The following is a 17,973-nucleotide window of genomic DNA, read 5'->3' as shown; positions in this document are numbered from 1 at the left end:
TGGGACCGGATGCCATGATCTTCATTTTCTGAATGTTGAGCTTTAAGCCAACTTTTCCGCTCTCCTCTTTCACTTTCTTCAAGAGGCTTTTTAGCTCCTCTTCACTTTCTGCCATAAGGGTGGTGTCATCTGTATATCTGAGGTGATTGATATTTCTCCCGGCAATCTATATCCCAGCTTGTGTTTCTTCCAGTCCAGCATTTTTCATGACATACTCTGCATATCAGTTAAATAAGCAGGGTGATAATATACAGCCCTGACATACTCCTTTTCCTATTTGGAACCAGTCTGTTGTTCCATGTGCAGTTCTAACTGTTGCTTCCTGACCTGCATACAGATTTCCCAAGAGGCAGGTCAGATGGTCTGGTATTCCCATCTCTTTCAGAATTTTCCACAGTTTATTGTGATCCACACAGTCAAAGGCTTTGGCATAGTCAATATAGCAGAAATAGATGTTTTTCTGGAACTCTCCTGCTTTTTCCATGATCCAGCAGATGTTGGCAATTTGATCTCTGGTTCATCTGCCTTTTCTAAAACCAGCTGGAACATCAGGGAGTTCATGGTTCATGTATTGCTGAGGCCTGTCTTGGAGAATTTTGAGCATTACTTTTCTAGCATGTGAGATGAATGCAATTGTGCAGTAGTATGAGCATTCTTTGGCATTGCCTTTCTTTGGAATTGGAATGAAAACTGACCTTTTCTAGTCCTGTGGCCACTGCTGAGTTTTTCACATTTGCTGGCATATTGAGTGCAGCATTTTCATAGCATCATCTTTCAGGATTTGAAATAGCTCCACAGGAATTCCATCACCTCCACTAGCTTTGTTTGTAGTAATGCTTTCTAAGGTCCACTTGACTTCACATTCCAAGATGTCTGGCTCTAGATGAGTGATCACATCATCATGATTATCTGGGGTATGAAGTTCTTTTTTGTACAGTTCTTCCATGTATTCTTGCCACCTCTTCTTAATATCTTCTGCTTCTGTAAGGTCTGTACCATTTCTGTCCTTTATCGAGCCCATCTTTGCACGAAATGTTCCCTTGGTATCTCCAGTTTTCTTGAAGAGATCTCTAGTCTTTCCCATTCTGTTGTTTTCTTCTATATCTTTGCATTGATCGCTGACGAAGGCTTTCTTATCTCTTCTTGCTATTCTTTGGAACTCTGCATTCAGATGCTTATATCTTTCCTTTTCCCCTTTGCTTTTCACCTCTCTTCTTTTCACAGCTATTTGTAAAGCCTCCCAAGACAGCCATTTTGCTTTCTTGCATTTCTTTTCCATGGTGATGATCTTGATCCCTGTCTCCTGTACAATATCACAAACCTCATTCCATAGTTCATCAGGCACTCTATCTATCAGATCTAGGCCCTTAAATCTATATCTCTCTTCCACTGTATAATCATAAGGGATTTGATTTAGGTCATACCTGAATGGTCTAGCGGTTTTCCCTACTTTCTTCAATTTGAGGCTGAATTTGGTAATAAGGTGTTCACGATCTGAGCGACAGTCAGCTCCTGGTCTTGTTTTTGTTGACTTCTCAATCTTTGGCTGCAAAGAATATAATCAGTCTGATTTCGGCGTTGACCATCTGGTGATGTCCATGTGTAGAGTCTTCTCTTGTGTTGTTGGAAGACGGTGTTTGCTATGACCAGTGAATTTTCTTGGCAAAACTCTATTAGTCTTTGCCCTGCTTCATTCCGCATTCTAAGGCCAAATTTGCCTGTTACTCCATGTGTTTCTTGACTTCTTACTTTTGCATTCCAGTCCCCTATAATGAAAAGGACATCATTTTTGGGTGTTAGTTCTAAAAGGTCTTGTAGGTCTTAATAAAACCATTCAACTTCAGTTTCTTCAGAGTTACTGGTTGGGGCATAGACTTGGATAACTGTGATATTGAATGGTTTGCCTTGGAGATGAAAAGAGATCATTCTGTCGTTTTTGAGATTGCATCCAAGTACTGCATTTCAGACTCTTTTCTTGACCATGATGGCTACTCCATTTCTTCTGAGGGATTCCTGCCAGCAGTAGTAGATATAATGGTCATCTGATTTAAATTCGCCCATTCCCATCCATTTTAGTTCCCTGATTCCTAGAATGGCGACATTCACCCTTTCCATCTCTTGTTTGACCACTTCCAATTTGCCTTGATTCATGGACCTGACATTCCAGGTTCCTATGCAATATTGCTCTTTACAGCATCGGATCTTACTTCTGTCAGCAGTCACATCCACAGCTGTGTATTGTTTTTGCTTTGGCTCCATCCCTTCATTCTTTCTGGAGTTATTTCTCCCCTGATCTCCAGTAGCATATTTGGCACCTACTGACCTTGGGAGTTCCTCTTTTGGTATCCTATCATTTTGCCTTTTCCTACTGTTCATGGGGTTCTCAAGGCAAGAATACTGAAGTGGCTTGCCATTCCCTTCTTCAGTGGACCACATTCTGTCAGACCTCTCCACCATGTCCCGCCTGTCTTCGGTTGCCCCGCAGGCATGGCTTGTTTTCATTGAGTTAGACAAGGCTGTGGTCCTAGTGTGATTAGATTGCCTAGTTTTCTGTGAGTATAGTTTCAGTGTGTCTGCCCTCTATTGCCTTCCTGCAACACCTACCATCTTACTTGGGTTTCTCTTACCTTGAGTGTGGAGTATCTCTTCATGGCTGCTCCAGCAAGGCACAGCCTGTGCTCCTTACTTTGACAAGCAGTATCTCTTTACCGCTGCCGTTCCTTACCTTCAACGTGGGATAACTCCTCTAGGCCTTCCTGTGCCTGAGCAGCCACCACTCCTCAGGTTGCTCCTCCTGGCCACCGGCCCTGGCCTCAGGCATGGGTGGCTCCTCGGGGTCACCACCCCTGGCCTTGGATGTGGGGTGTCTCCTCCTGGCTGCCGCCCCTGACCTCGGATGCAGAGTAGCTCCTTTCAGCCACCGCCCCTTACCTCAGATGTAGGATAGCTCCTCTCGACCGTTCCAGCGCCGTTGCAGCCTGGCACTCTAGGCCGCTGCCCCTGACCTCAGACGCAGGGTAGCTCCTCTCAGCCGCGCTTAAATGTGCCAGCTTGCAGCCACCTGTGCTTAAGTGAGCCAGCTTGCAGCCGCCTAATGAAGTACCTTTTCAGTCAGAATGGTTGCTATCCAAATGTCTACAAGCAATAAATGCTGGAGAGGTTGTGGAGAAAAGGGAACCCTCTTACACTGTTGGTGGGAATGCAAACTAGTACAGCCACTATAGAGAACAGTGTGGAGATTCCTTAAAAAACTGGAAATAGAACTGCCATATGACCCAGAAATCCCACTTCTGGAAATACACACCAAGGAAACCAGAACTGAAAGAGATACGTGTACCTCAATGTTCATCGCAGTGCTGTTTGTAGTAGCCAGGACATGGAAGCAATCTAGATGTCCATCAGCAGATGAATGGATAAGAAAGCCGTGGTACATATACACAATGGAATATTACTCCCCATTAAAAAGAATACATTTGAGTCAGTTCTAATGAGGTGGATGAAACTGGAGCCTATTATACAGAGTTAAGTAAGCCAGAAGAAAAACACAAATACAGTATAATAATGGGTCTATGTGGAATTTAGAAAGATGGTATGAGAGACATCAAAAGAGACACAGATGTATAGAATAGTCTTTTGCACTCTATCAGAGAGGGCAAGGGTGGGATGATTTGGGAGAATGGCATTGAAACAGGTATATTATTATATATGAAATGAATTGCCAGTCCAGGTTTGATGCATGATACAGGATGCTCAGGGCTGGTGCACTGGGATGACCCTGAGGGATGGTATGGGGAGGGACATAGAATGGGGGTTCAGGATGGGGAACACATGTACACCCATGGCAGATTCATGTCAATGTATGGCAAAACCAATACAATATTTAAAACAATTTGCCTCCAATTAAAATAAATAAATTTATATTAAAAAAGAATTTAACAGACTGAAAAATAAATAAACAATGCATCCAAATTGAAAGGGAGGAAATAAAAATGTCACTATTTACAGATACCATGATATCATATTTAGAAAATTCTAAAATTCTCCACCCAAATCTGTTAGAACAACTAAGTGAATTCAGCAAAATTTCAGGATAGAAGATGAATATACAGAAAACTGTTGCTTTTCCATTTATCAATATCATAAAGAAAAAGAAAGGAAACAATCTCACTTGCAATTGCATCATAAATAATGAAGTATCTAGGAATAAGCTTAACTAAGTTACTAAAAGTCTTATACTCAGACAATTATAAGACATTGATGAAGGAAATTAAAAATAATACAAAGAAATGAAAAAATCCATGTTCATGAATCAGAATAAATATTTTTAGTAAGCCAATATTAATCAAAGCAATCTACATATTCAATGCAATCTCTATAAAAATATCCATGCTATTTTTCACTGAACTGGAATAAATAATCCTAAAATTCACAGGAATTCACTAAAACCCTGAATTGTCAAAGCAATAGTGAGAAAAAGGAATGAAGCTAGAGGTATCATTCTCTTTGACTTCAGAACATATCACCAAGCTATAGTAATCAAACCAGTATAGTACTGGTACTAAAACAGATACATAACTCAAAGAAAATGAATAGAGAGCCTAGAAATAAATCCTTGCACTTATGATCAATTAATCTACTACAAAGGAGACCAGTGTATCCAATGGAGAAAAGATAATCTCTTCAACAAGTGATGTTGGGAAAACTTGATAGCTATATATAAAAGAATGAAATTAGAACATTTTCTCATACCATATACAAAAATAAACTCAAAATGGAATGAACACCAAAATGTAACACTGAAAACTGTAAAATTTCTACAAGAAAACATAGGTAGAATACTCTTGTCAAAAATTATAATACTTTTTTTTACCTTCCTGTTCATGCAAAGGAAACAAAAGTAAAAATAAAGAACTGAGGGGGAATTCAGAAGATGCCAGAGGAATAGGATGGGGAGACCACTTTCTCCCCCACAAATTCATCAAAAGAATATTTCATCGCTGAGTAAATTCTAAAAAACAACTTCTGAATGCTGGCAGAGGACACCAGGCACCCAGAAAAGCAGATCATTGTCTTCAAAAAACAGGTAGGAAAAATATAAAAGATGAAAAAAGAGGCAAAGGAGGTAGGGAAGGAGCTCCATCCTGGGAAGGGAGTCCCGTCCCTGGAAGGGAGTTTTAAAAAGAGAGAAGTTTCCAAACACCAGGAAACACTCTCACTGCCGAGTCTGTGGCAAGCCTTGGAAGTACAGAGGGCAACATAACAGGGAAGAAAAATAAATAAATAATTAAAACCAACAGATTACGAGCCCAATGGTAACTCCCCCAGCGGAGAAACAGTGCAGACGCCTGCATCCGCCACTAGCAAGTGGGGACTGGGCAGGGAGGCGCGGGCTGCAGTGCTTTTTAAGAATTGGGCCGGAATGCCCTGAATGTAACCAGAGTCAACTAACTTAGGCTAGCATACCTGACTGTGGGATAGCTACCACGCAAAAAGCTCTAACATAAGACACCGCCAAGACCTTGCACAGAACAAAGGATGGAACAGAAACAGCCGGCTGCAGACCATCCCCCACCAGTGACAGGCAGCCAGAGCCATAAGGGCTGGAATGGGGCAATCGCAGCCCCAGAGAGACTTTACCTACCACACTGCAAGCAGGCTTCTTTGCTAAATAAGACTTCTTGGGGTTCTGCACAGTCACCATCTGCCTGACAAGGGGCACCAGCGGTACACCCAGAAAACTGAGCAGCAGGGAAAGGTGATAAGTTGCAGCGACCACACTCGCCAAACACCTGAGCTACTCAGTCCTGGGAAGGGCACAAAATGCAGGCCCAACTGAATCTGCACCTCTGAGGGCTACCTGAGGGCCGATCCTGAGTGGCTTAGACCGGGGAGGTGCATGCAGCCTAGGGCCAGCCTCAGATGATTCCCAGCAGAGCAACGTAGAGCCTGAGCAGTGTGCGCTGTGTGCAGGGGCATGCCCAGCGTGGCTGAGACACTGAGAGCACACGCGAGTGTTATTTGTTTGCAGCATCCCTCCCTCCCCACAGCGTAACTGAACAAGTAAGCCTAAAAAAAAAAAAAAAAAAAAGTGTCCACCACCACCACTCTTGTGTCAGGGTGGAAATCAGACACTGAAGAGACCAGCAAACAGAAGAAGCTAAACAGAGGGAACAGCCTTGGAAGTGACCCCACACTGCCCACAAAACCAGAGAAAGTCCCAGAAATATCTTTACTATATTTACAACCATTCTCTTTTGTTGTTGTTGTTGTTGTTGTTGATGTTGTTGTTTGATTGTTTTTTCTTCTTTTCTTTTTCTTCTCCTTTTTTTTAAACTTTTTAAAATTTTTAAGACCTCTACTTCTCCTTTAATTTTAATTTTCATAACCTACTAACACTTTTCAAAAAAAAGACCCTATTTTTAAAGCAAATGCTGTATATATATTTTGTGTGGTTGTTGTGGTTGTTTTTTAATAATTCTTGTAACTTTCTTTTCTTTTTTCTTTTTCTTCTTGTTCTTCTTTTCTTTAATATTGTATTTTTGAAAATCCAACCTCTACTCTAGATTTTTAATCTTTCGTTTTTGGTATTTGTTGTCAATTTGTACATTTAAAAACTCAATCTCAGTACCCAAGTTTACCTGAGAGCGAGAATACTGGCTTGACCACTCTCTCCTCCTCTGGACTCTCCTTTTTCTGCACCAGGTTGTCTTTGCCTGCCCCTCCCCCTTCTCTTCTCTACACAACTCTGTGAATCTCTATGTGTTCCAGACGATGGAGAACACTTAAGTGAACTGGTTACTGGCTGGATCTGTCTCTCTCCTTTTCATTTCCCTCTTTTATCGTCCTGGCCACCTCTGTCTACTTCCTCCCTCTCCTCTTCCCTGTATAACTCTGTGAACACCTCTGAGTGGTCCAGACTGAGGTACACACATAAGGAAGTGATTGCTGGCTAGCTTGCTCTCTCCTCTTTTGATCCCACCTCATCTCATTCCAGTCACATCTAACTACCCTTCCCTCTTCTCTTCTCCATGTAACTCAGTGAACCTCTCTGGGTATCCTTCAATGTGGAGAAACTTTTCATCTTTAACCTAGATGTTTTATCATTGGTGCTGTATAGATGGAGAAGTCTTGAGGCTACTGTAAAAATAAAACTGAAAACCAGAAGCAGGAGGCTTAAGTCCAAATCCAGAGAATTCCTGAATCCAGGGAACATTATTCGATAGGAGCTCATCAAATGCCTTCATACCTACCCTGAAACCAAGCACCACCCAAGGGCCAACAAGTTGCAGAGCAAGACAAACCATGCAAATTCTCCAGCAACACAGGAACACACCCCTGAGCTTCAATATACAGGCAGCCCAAGTTACTCCAAAACCATAGACATCTCATAACTCATTACTGGATATGTCATTGCACTCCAGAGAGAAGAAATCCAGCTCTACCCACCAGAACTCCGACACAAGTTTCCCTACCCAAGAAACCTTGACAAGCCACTGATACAACCCCACCTACAGCGAGGAAACTCCATAATAAAGAGAACACCACAAATTCCAAGAATACAGAAAGGCCACCCCAAACGCAGCAATATAACCAAGATGAAGATACAGAGGAATACCAAGCAGGTAAAGGAACAGGACAAAAGCCCACCAAACCAAACGAAAGAGGAAGAGATAGGGAATCTACCTGACAAAGAATTCCGAATAATGATAGTGAAAATGATCCAACATCTTGAAATCAAAATGGAATAGCAGATAAATAGCCTGGAGACAAGGATTGAAAAGATGCAAGAAAGGTTTAACAAGGACCTAGAAGAAATAAAGAGTCAATATATAATGAATAATGCAATAAATGAGATCAGAAACACTCTGGAGGCAACAAATAGTAGAATATCGGAGGCAGAAGATAGGATTAGTGAAATAGAATATAGAATGGTAGAAATAAATGAATCAGAGAGGAAAAAAAGAAAAACGAATTAAAAGAAATGAGGAAAATCTCAGAGACTTCCAGGACAATATGAAATGCTCCAACATTTGAATTATAGGAGTCCCAGAAGAAGAAGACAAAAAGAAAGACCATGAGAAAATACTTGAGGAGATAATAGTTGAAAACTTCCCTAAAATGGGGAACAAAATAATCACCCAAGTCTAAGAAACCCAGAGAGTTCCAAACAGGATAAACCCAAGGCAAAACACCCCAAGACACATATTAATCAAATTAACAAAGATCAAACACAAAGAACAAATATTAAAAGCAGCAAGGGAAAAAACAACAAATAATGCACAAGTGGATTCCCATAGGATAACAGCTGAGCTTTCAATAGAAACTCTATAGGCCATGAGTGAATGACAAGACATACTTAAAGTGATGAAAGAAAATAAGCTACAGCCAAGATTACTGTACCCAGCAAGGATCTCATTCCAATATGAAAGAGAAATCAAAAGCTTTACAGATAAGCAAAAGCTGAGAGAATTCAGCACCACCAATCCAGCTCTCCAACAAATGCTAAATGATATTCTCTAGACAGGAAACACAAAAAGGGTGTATAAACCCGAACCCAAAACAATAAAGTAAATGGCAACGGGATCACACTTATCAATAATTGCCTTAAACGTAAATGGGTTGAATGCCCCAACCAAAAGGCAAAGATTGGCTGAATGGATACAAAAACAAGACCCCTCTATATGCTGCCTACAAAAAAACCACCTCAAAACAAGGGACACATACAGACTGAAAGTGAAGGGCTGAAAAAAGATATTCCACGCAAATAGAGACCAAAGAAAGCAGGAGTAGCAATACTCATATCCTATAAAGTAGACTTTAAAACAAAGGCTGTGAAAAGAGACAAAGGAGGACATTGCATAATGATCAAAGGATCAATCCAAGAAGAAGATATAACAATTATAAATATATATGCACCCAACATAGGAGCACCACAATATGGAAGAGAAATGCTAACAAGTATGAAAGGGGAAATTAATAATAACTCAATAATAGTGGGGGACTTTAATATCCCACTCACATCTATGGACAGATCAACTAAACAGAAAATTAACAACGAAATGCAAACTTTAAATGATACAATAGACCAGTAAGACCTATCTGATATCTATAGGATAATTCACCCCAAAACAATGAATTTCACCTTTTTCTCAAGTGCTCACGGAACCTTCTCCAGGATAGATCCCATCCTGAGCCATAAATCTAACCTTGATAAATTCAAAAAAAAATTGAAATCATTCCAAACATCTTTTCTGACCATAATGCATTAAGATTAGATCTCAATTACAGGAGAAAAACTATTAAAATTCCAACATATAGAGGCTGAACAACACGCTTCTGAATAACCAACAAATCACAGAAGAAATTTGAAAAATGCATAGAAAAGAATGAAAATGAAAACACAACAAACCCAAACCTGTGGGACACTATAAAAGCACTGCTAAGAGGAAAGTTCATAGCAATACAGGCATACTTCAAGAAACAAGAAAAAAGTCAAATAAATAACCTAACTCTACACCTAAAGCAACTAGAAAAGGAAGAAATAGAGAATTCCAGGGTTAGCAGAAGGAAAGAAATCTTAAAAATTAGGGCAGAAATAAATGCAAAAGGAACGAAAGAGACCATAGCAAAAATCAACAAAGCCAAAAGCTGGTCCTTTGAAAGGATACATAAAATTGACAAACCATTAGCCAGACTCATCAAGAAGCAAAGAGAGAAAAATCAAATCAATAAAATTAGAAATGAAAATGGAGAGATCACAACAGACAACACAGAAATACGAAGGATCATAAGACACTACTATCATCAATTATATGCCAATAAAATGGAGAACGTGGAAGAAATGGACAAATTCTTAGAAAAGTACAACTTTCCAAAACTGAACCAGGAAGAAATAGAAAATCTTAACAGACCCATCACAAGCACGGAAATTGAAACTGCAATCAGAAATCTTCCAGCAAACAAAAGCCCAGGTCCAGAAGGCTTCACAGCTGAATTCTATCAAAAATTTAGAGAAGAGCTAACACCTATCCTACTCAAACTCTTCCAGGAAATTGCAGAGGAAGGTAAACTTCCAAACTCATTCTATGAGGCCACCATCACCCTAATACCAAAACCTGACAAAGATGCCACCAAAAAAAAAAAAAAAAGAAAAGAAAACTACAGGCCAAGATCACTGATGAACATAGATGCAAAAATCCTTAACAAAATTCTAGCAATCAGAATCCAACAACACAATAAAAAGATCATACATCATGACCAAGTGGGCATTATCCCAGGGATGCAAGGATTCTTTAACATCCACAAATAAATCAATGCAATTCACCACATTAACAAATTGAAAAATAAAAGCCATATGATTATCTCAATAGATGCAGAGGTCTTTGACAAAATTGAAAATCCATTTATGATAAAAAAAATCTCTCCAGAAAGCATGCATAGAAGCAACATACCTCAACATAATAAACGCTATATATGACAAACCCACAGAAAACATTATCCTCAATGGTGAAAAATTGAAAGCATTTCCCCTAAAGTCAGGAGCAAGACAAGGGTGCCCACTTTCACCACTACTATTCAACATAGCTCTGGAAGTTTTGGCCATTGCAATCAAGGAAGAAAAAGAAATAAAAGGAATCCAAATTGGAAAAGAAGAAGTAAAACTCTCACTGTTTGCAGATGACATGATCCTCTACACAGAAAACCCTAAAGACTCCACCAGAAAATTACTAGAGCTAATCAGTGTAGTAAAGTTGCAGGTTATAAAATCAACACACAGAAATCCCTTGCATTCCTATACACTAATAATGAGAAAGTAGAAAAAGAAATTAAGGAAGAATTCCATTCATCATTGCAATGAAAAGAATAAAATACTTAGGAATATACCTACCTAAAGAAACTAAAGACCTATATATATATAACATTATAAAACATTGATGAAAGAAATCAAAGAGGACACTAATAGATGGAGAAATATACCATGTTCATGGATAGGAAGAATCAATATAGTGAAAATGAGTATACTACTCAAAGCAATCTACAGATTGAATGCAATCCCTATCAAGCTACCAGTGGTATTTTTCACAGAGCTAGAATAAATAATTTCACAATTTGTATGGAAATACCAAAAACCTCAAATAGCCAAAGCAATCTTGAGAAAGAAGAAGAGAATTGGAGGAATCAACCTGCCTGACTTCAGTCTCTACTACAAAGCCACAGTCATCAAGACAGTATGGTTCTGGCACAAAGACAGAAATATAGATCAATGGAACAAAATAGAAAGCCCAGCGATAAATCCACACATCTATGGGCACCTTACCTTCGACAAAGGAGGCAAGAATATACAATGGATTAAAGACAATCTCTTTAACAAGTGGTGCTGGGAAAACTGGTCAACCACTTGGAAAAGAATGAAACTAGAACACTTTCTAACACCATACACAACAATAAACTCAAAATGGATTAAAGATCTAAATGTAAGGACAGAAACTATAAAATTCCTAGAGGAGAACATAGGCAAAACTCTCTCCGGCATAAATCACAGCAGGATCCTCTATGACCCACCCCCCAGAATACTGGAAATAAAAGCAAAAATAAACAAATGGGATATAATTAAAATTAAAATCTTCTGCACAACAAAGGAAACTCTAAGGAAGGTGAAAAGACAGCCTTCTCAATGGGAGAAAATAATAGCCAATGAAGCAAGTGATAAACAACTAATCTCAAGAATATACAAGCAACTTATGCAGCTCAACTCCAGAAAAATAAATGACCCAGTCAAAAAATGGGCCAAAGAACTAAAGAGACATTTGTCCAAAGAAGACATACAGATGGCTAACAAACACATGAAAAGATGCTCAACATCACTCATTATCAGAGAAATGCAAATCAAGACCACAATGAGGTACCATCTCACACCAGTCAGAATGGCAGCTATCCAAAAGTCTACAAGCAATAAATGCTGGAAGGGGTGTGGAGAAAAGGGAACCCTCTTACACTGTTGGTGGGAATGCAAACTAGTACAGCCACTATGGAGAACGGTGTGTAGATTCCTTAAAAAATTGCAAATAGAACTGCCTTATGACCCAGCAATCCCACTGCTGGGCGTACACACCGAGGAAACCAGAATTGAAAGAGACATGTGTGCCCCAATGTTCATCGCAGCGCTGTTTATAATAGCCAGGACATGGAAACAACCTAGATGTCCATCAGCAGATGAATGGATAAGAAAGCTGTGGTACATATACACAATGGAGTATTACTCAGCCATTAAAAAGAATACATTTGAATCAGTTCTAATGAGGTGGATGAAACTGGAGCCTATTTATAGACAGTGAAGTAAGCCAGAAAGAAAAACACCAATACAGTATACTAACACATATATATGAAATTTAGAAAGATGGTAATGATAACCCTCTATGTGAGACAGCAAAGGAGACACAGATGTATAGAACGGACTTTTAGACTCTGTGGGAGAGGGAGAGGGTGGGATGATTTGAGAGAATGGCATTGAAACATGTATACTATCAGGTAAGAAACGAATCGCCAGTCCATGTTTGATACAGGATACCGTATGCTTGGGGCTGGTGACGGGGATGATCCAGAGAGATGATATGGGGAGGGAGGTGGGAGGGGGGTTCAGGGTTGGGAACTCAGGTACACTCTTGGCTGATTCATGTCAATGTATGGCCAAACCAATAGAGTATTGTAAAGCAAAATGAAGTAAAAATAAAAATTAAAAAAAAATGTTCCTTCTAAGGCTTTCTCCACCAAAAATAAATAAATAAATAAATAAAATAAGAACTAAGACCTTACTGTTAGAGCACTTATTCAAGGATAAAGGAAACTGGAAATCAGTAGTAATTTGAGAAAATTATGTAATTTAGGATATTAACCTTCTATCTGTGCCTCTTAAAAGTGTAATTCTTTAGATTTCTTTTGTTGCTTCAGAACAAATTTATGTGACATATGTGAACAATTTGATAGAACTGTTTTATTCATGAGCAAAGGTACCTTCTATGAAGTCCGAAAGTGTATATATGGGAATTTTCATGTAACTGGTTTCAATAACTTTCAGCCATATCTGTTTTACCTAGAGCTAATATAAATATTACAGGAGCAGGGGCCAACACTCTTTGCACTGATCCTTTTAGTACCTGAATCATATCTCCTCCATCATTGAACTGAACTTCTACTAGTTCTTAAATTGATGTGTTAATCACAAATATTTCGTTCATTCTAAAACCAGACATTTTAATGCAGATTTTCTCACTTGATAAACCAAAAATGGGTAACAGGAATACTTAGACAATGACTGATCATCTCATTCTTGAGGATGGCAATACAGGGTTAGGCAGCCTAATACCAGGCCCTGTGACCATGAAGAGTCTGGTCTATTTTCCTCCAGTGTGATGTTCAAATACCATTATTTTGTACATATGTCAGAAACAAAGCTTGGGGTTGCTGCTTTGAAGAAAAACACATGGCAAACTTGGCTTTATAAATATATTAGAAAATATTTTAAATTTGGACATTAATTATATATTTCCTGTTGTTTGAAACACTGAGATTTGATTCCAAAACATGTAAATATAGGATGTAATAATGCTTTATTTAAAAGGCACATTTAATCTTCTAATATTATTGTTTATTTGTGACAAAATAATTTTCCTCACACATATATGTTTCGATAAATCTCATAAACCAAGGGCTCAACTGGTCAATATCAGTATATGGTTGTTTACTTTACTATTATTGTTTTTATTATATGCAATTATCTCAGTGACCTGTCACATCTCACAGTCACATTTACCAATCCAGGGGTTGAACCAGGATTTTCTGCATTGCAGGCAGATTCTTTACTGTCCGAGCCACAAAGGAAGCCCATTTTTAACAATATTGGTATTCAATTATGCTGATGTGTGTTATTCATAATAGCCTATGTGCGAGCACCACACTAGAAATCAATTTTGTAACAGCGACCATAAACCAAGTTTTAACAAGATATTTCCTCTTCAGAAGCTACCATGAACACAAATTCCTTAATACATTCTCAAGAGAATCAAACAAATCTAAATCTAGAGAACCGATTCAGTACATTTGTCTCATAATCATTCATTTTACAATTACATTTCACTTCAGCTACTGACTTCCATGAATACACTTTGGACTTTGCAATAATGTCATCTTTGTAAAGCAAGGTTCAGTGCCTCATTTCCTGAACCAGGATTTCCTGACATTCTAGATCATTCTTATTTATTCAAAAATTGCTAGGTCCAGCCCCAGTGGATCAAGGGAATTCAAAGCAGGGACGGCATTGAGGAAAAACTTATTTATTAATTAATATAAGATTAGATTAGGAAGAAATAGGGTAGTAGGAAAATTAAGTGGAGAAAAGATGCTGAATAACTTGGTTTACTGAGAAAACCAATAAAATTTCAAGACAAGAAGTCTGCACCATCTATGTTAGGCCATCAGAGCCCACTTGAATATTGAAGGGTGCCCCGCCTTAGGCTCCCTTTTGCGCTGGTCTTAGAAGCCAGGGCAAGTAAGTAGATGTGGTGAGCCTCCCTGCTCCAGATGGGAATTCAGCCAGAAAAGGAGAGGGAGGGAGAGTGAGAAAAAGGAGAGAGAGACACGGGGGGAGCCAGATTCCCAAGAAACTAGGTCAAGAGACTAGTCCGAGAAACTGGTCCATCCTCTATTGTTCAGAAGGCCTTTTATACTTTTGATAATGCATGGAGATCAATGGGTAACACAAAGTTATGCAGCATTAGCAGCCCAGACTCTTATCAAAACCAGGCTTTTCTCTCTGCATACCTAGTTGTATACACAAATCTTAGGTGATTTACATCATCTTCCAGCCAAAAGGCCAATTGACATTTTACAGTCCTTTTCTGATAAGGTTTGTCAACCAGAAGACTTATTTGTGTTGTTCTTCCCAAAGTCTGGTGCCACTCTCAGAAAGCACTAAATAAAGTTACATTTTTACATAGCAAAGAAACAGCAATTAATAACAAGTAAAAGGAGTACAGTGATTTATAACAAAAGCAATTAACTCAAAAGCCTAGTGTTGCTAACATCAAAACTACTATATATCTTTTCCATATCCCATTGGAATATGGGAAACATTGATTAACATCCTCCCAGGTGCCTAAAAGATAAAGAATATGGAGGCCTGGTGGCCATCATTGAGTCAACAGTGAAAACCCGTCACCAATATGATTTTTAGCTCTTTAGAAAAGGCTCTGTATCTTTAAGATGCTTTAAGCTTTGTGCCTCTCATGGTTGGGGCTGTAAGCAATTCCCAAGCTATAAGAGGTCCAGGGGAAGCTGTTAGGCAAGCTAGAGAGTTATCAGAAGGGGTTTAACTGAAACATCCCTTTCAAATGCAGAAGACTAAAGCCCTGAATTGACTTTTTCCAGAGTGTGTCAGAAGAGTGGAAAAGCAGAGTACAAAGGCTGGCAGATTTTTTGGTTTTGGGGGTACATGCTCAGGAAATACCAAGGGGACACCCTAAGATCTGACTCGCCTTGCCCATCAGATCTCTGCCACATGACCTTGTCATGGGTGGGATTCCTCACGCTGGCTCCTGGCAAAAAATATTTATTGAGTACTTTCTATGTTAAAGGTGTTGTACAAGTCACTGAATTTGGAGTGACTGAGCAATAGCTAGAACTTTCATAAATGCTTTGGGAGATAGCTATGCTCACCACCATACCACCAATGGCATATGTCATAAATGTTTTGAAATAAACATAGGATATAATCAAATTAGGACAATTATAGGATATAATTCAGTCCTGGGAGGACACATCCTCAATAACTCCAAAATCTATTCCTTCCTCCGTTCTTCCAAAGCCATGTCATCATATAAGTCTCATCCATGCTTGCCAACTTGTTACCTCAGTCCCTAGCCTGGTCTCTTGCTTAAAGTTATCTCATTCTCCTTTTCTACACAATAATTCTGAAGTGATCATTTACAAACACATAACATGATTCTGCATTTTCATGCTTAAAATATTTCAAAGTTTTCCCAGATCTTCCAGAAAAAAAGTCAGTTTCTTAAATTCAGCATGTAGAAGATTTCATGTTCTGACTAACGTCTGTTTCTATGATCTTGCCTCCTGTGTATTACATATGTGAGCTCTCCTCACATGAGAGTTCTCCTCTCAGTATACTGTACATAAGTTCTAGAAAGAATCTTTACTGATGGATTTGCTATTGTATATCTTCATTTTACTGCTTATGATGCCCTTCGCTTATCCATTATAGGTTCAGTTCAGTTCAGTCGCTCAATCGTGTCTGACTCTTTGCGACCCCATAAATCACAGCATGCCAGGCCTCCCTGTCCATCACCAACTCCCGGAGTTCACTTAGATTCACGTCCAAAGTCAGTGATGCCATCCAGCCATCTCATCCTCTGTTATCCCCTTCTCATCCTGCCCCCAATCCCTCCCAGCATCAGAGTCTTTTCCAATGAGTCAACTCTTCACATGAGGTGGCCAAAGTACTGGAGTTTCAGCTTTAGCATCATTTCTTCCAAAGAAATCCCAGGGCTGATTTCCTTCAGAATGGACTGGTTGGATTTCCTTGCAGTCCAAGGGTCGTTCAAGAGTCTTCTCCAACAACACAGTTCAAAAGCATCAATTCTTTGGCACTCAGCCTTCTTCACAGTCCAACTCTCACATCCATACATGACTACTGGAAAAACCATAGCCTTGACTAGACAGACCTTAGTCGGCAAAGAAATATCTCTGCTTTTGAATATGCTATCTAGGTTGTTCATAACTTTCCTTCCGAGGAGTAAGCGTCTTTTAAATTCATGGCTGCAGTCACCATCTGCAGTGATTTTGGAGCCCCAAAAAATACAGTTTGACACTGCTTCCACTGTTTCCCCATCTTTTTCCCATGAAGTGATGGGACCAGATGCCATGATCTTCGTTTTCTGTATGTTGAGCTTTAAGACAACTTTTTCACTCTCCTCTTTCACTTTCATCAAGAGGCTTTTTAGTTCCTCTTCATTTTCTGCCATAAGGGTGGTGTCATCTGAATATCTGAGGTTATTGATATTTCTCCCAGCAATCTTGATTCCAGTTTGTGTTTCTTCTAGTCCAGCATTTCTCATGATGTATTCTGCATATAAGTTAAATAAGCAGGGTGACAGTATACAGCCTTGACGTACTCCTTTTCCTATTTGGAACCAATCTGTTGTTCCATGTTGTGTTTTCCAGGGGCTGAGGAGAAGGGGAAATTAGATGATTTTGGCCAAAAAGCCCAAAGTTTCTGTTACACAAAATGTATGAAGTTTGGAGTTCTAATATACAGCATGGTGACATTTGCTAACAGGATAGATTTTAAATCAAATCCTCTCACCACTACCCTCCCCACACACATGCACACACAAATGTAACTATGTAGAGATGATAGTTATCTCTATGATAGAGATAAAGAAGAATTGTTCTTCTTTATTGAGATATTAATGTATAAAATTGTATGTTTAAAGTGCACAACATGATGTTTTCATATTCATATGCATTTTAAATGATCACTGCTATTCAGTTAATTATTATAACTATCATCTCTACATAGTTACATTTGTGTGTGCATGTGTGGGGAAGGTAGTGGTGAGAGGATTTGATTTAAAATTTATCCTCTTAGCAAATGTCACCATGTTGTACATTAAAAGTCCAAAATTTATCCATCTTGTATAACTGAAACTTTGGGCTTTTTGGCCAAAATCATCTAATTTCCCCTTCTCCTCAGCCCCTGGAAAACACCAGTTTACTTTCAGCTTCTTTGATTTTGACTATTTTATATTAGTCAGAATATTTTAGACTTCACATACTATGGTATCATAGTATTTTCCTTTCTGTGTCTTACTTATTCTGCTTAACATAATGTCTTCTAACTCCATCTATGTTGTCAAAAATTGCAGAATTTCCTTCTTGTTTTCAGGGTAAATAATATTTCAC

This window comes from Capra hircus, assembly GCF_001704415.2.
Source record: "Capra hircus breed San Clemente chromosome X unlocalized genomic scaffold, ASM170441v1, whole genome shotgun sequence".
NCBI classification, from domain to species: Eukaryota; Metazoa; Chordata; class Mammalia; order Artiodactyla; family Bovidae; genus Capra; species Capra hircus.
The sequence above is the reverse complement of the archived record's forward strand: the minus strand, read 5'-3'. Positions refer to the sequence as shown.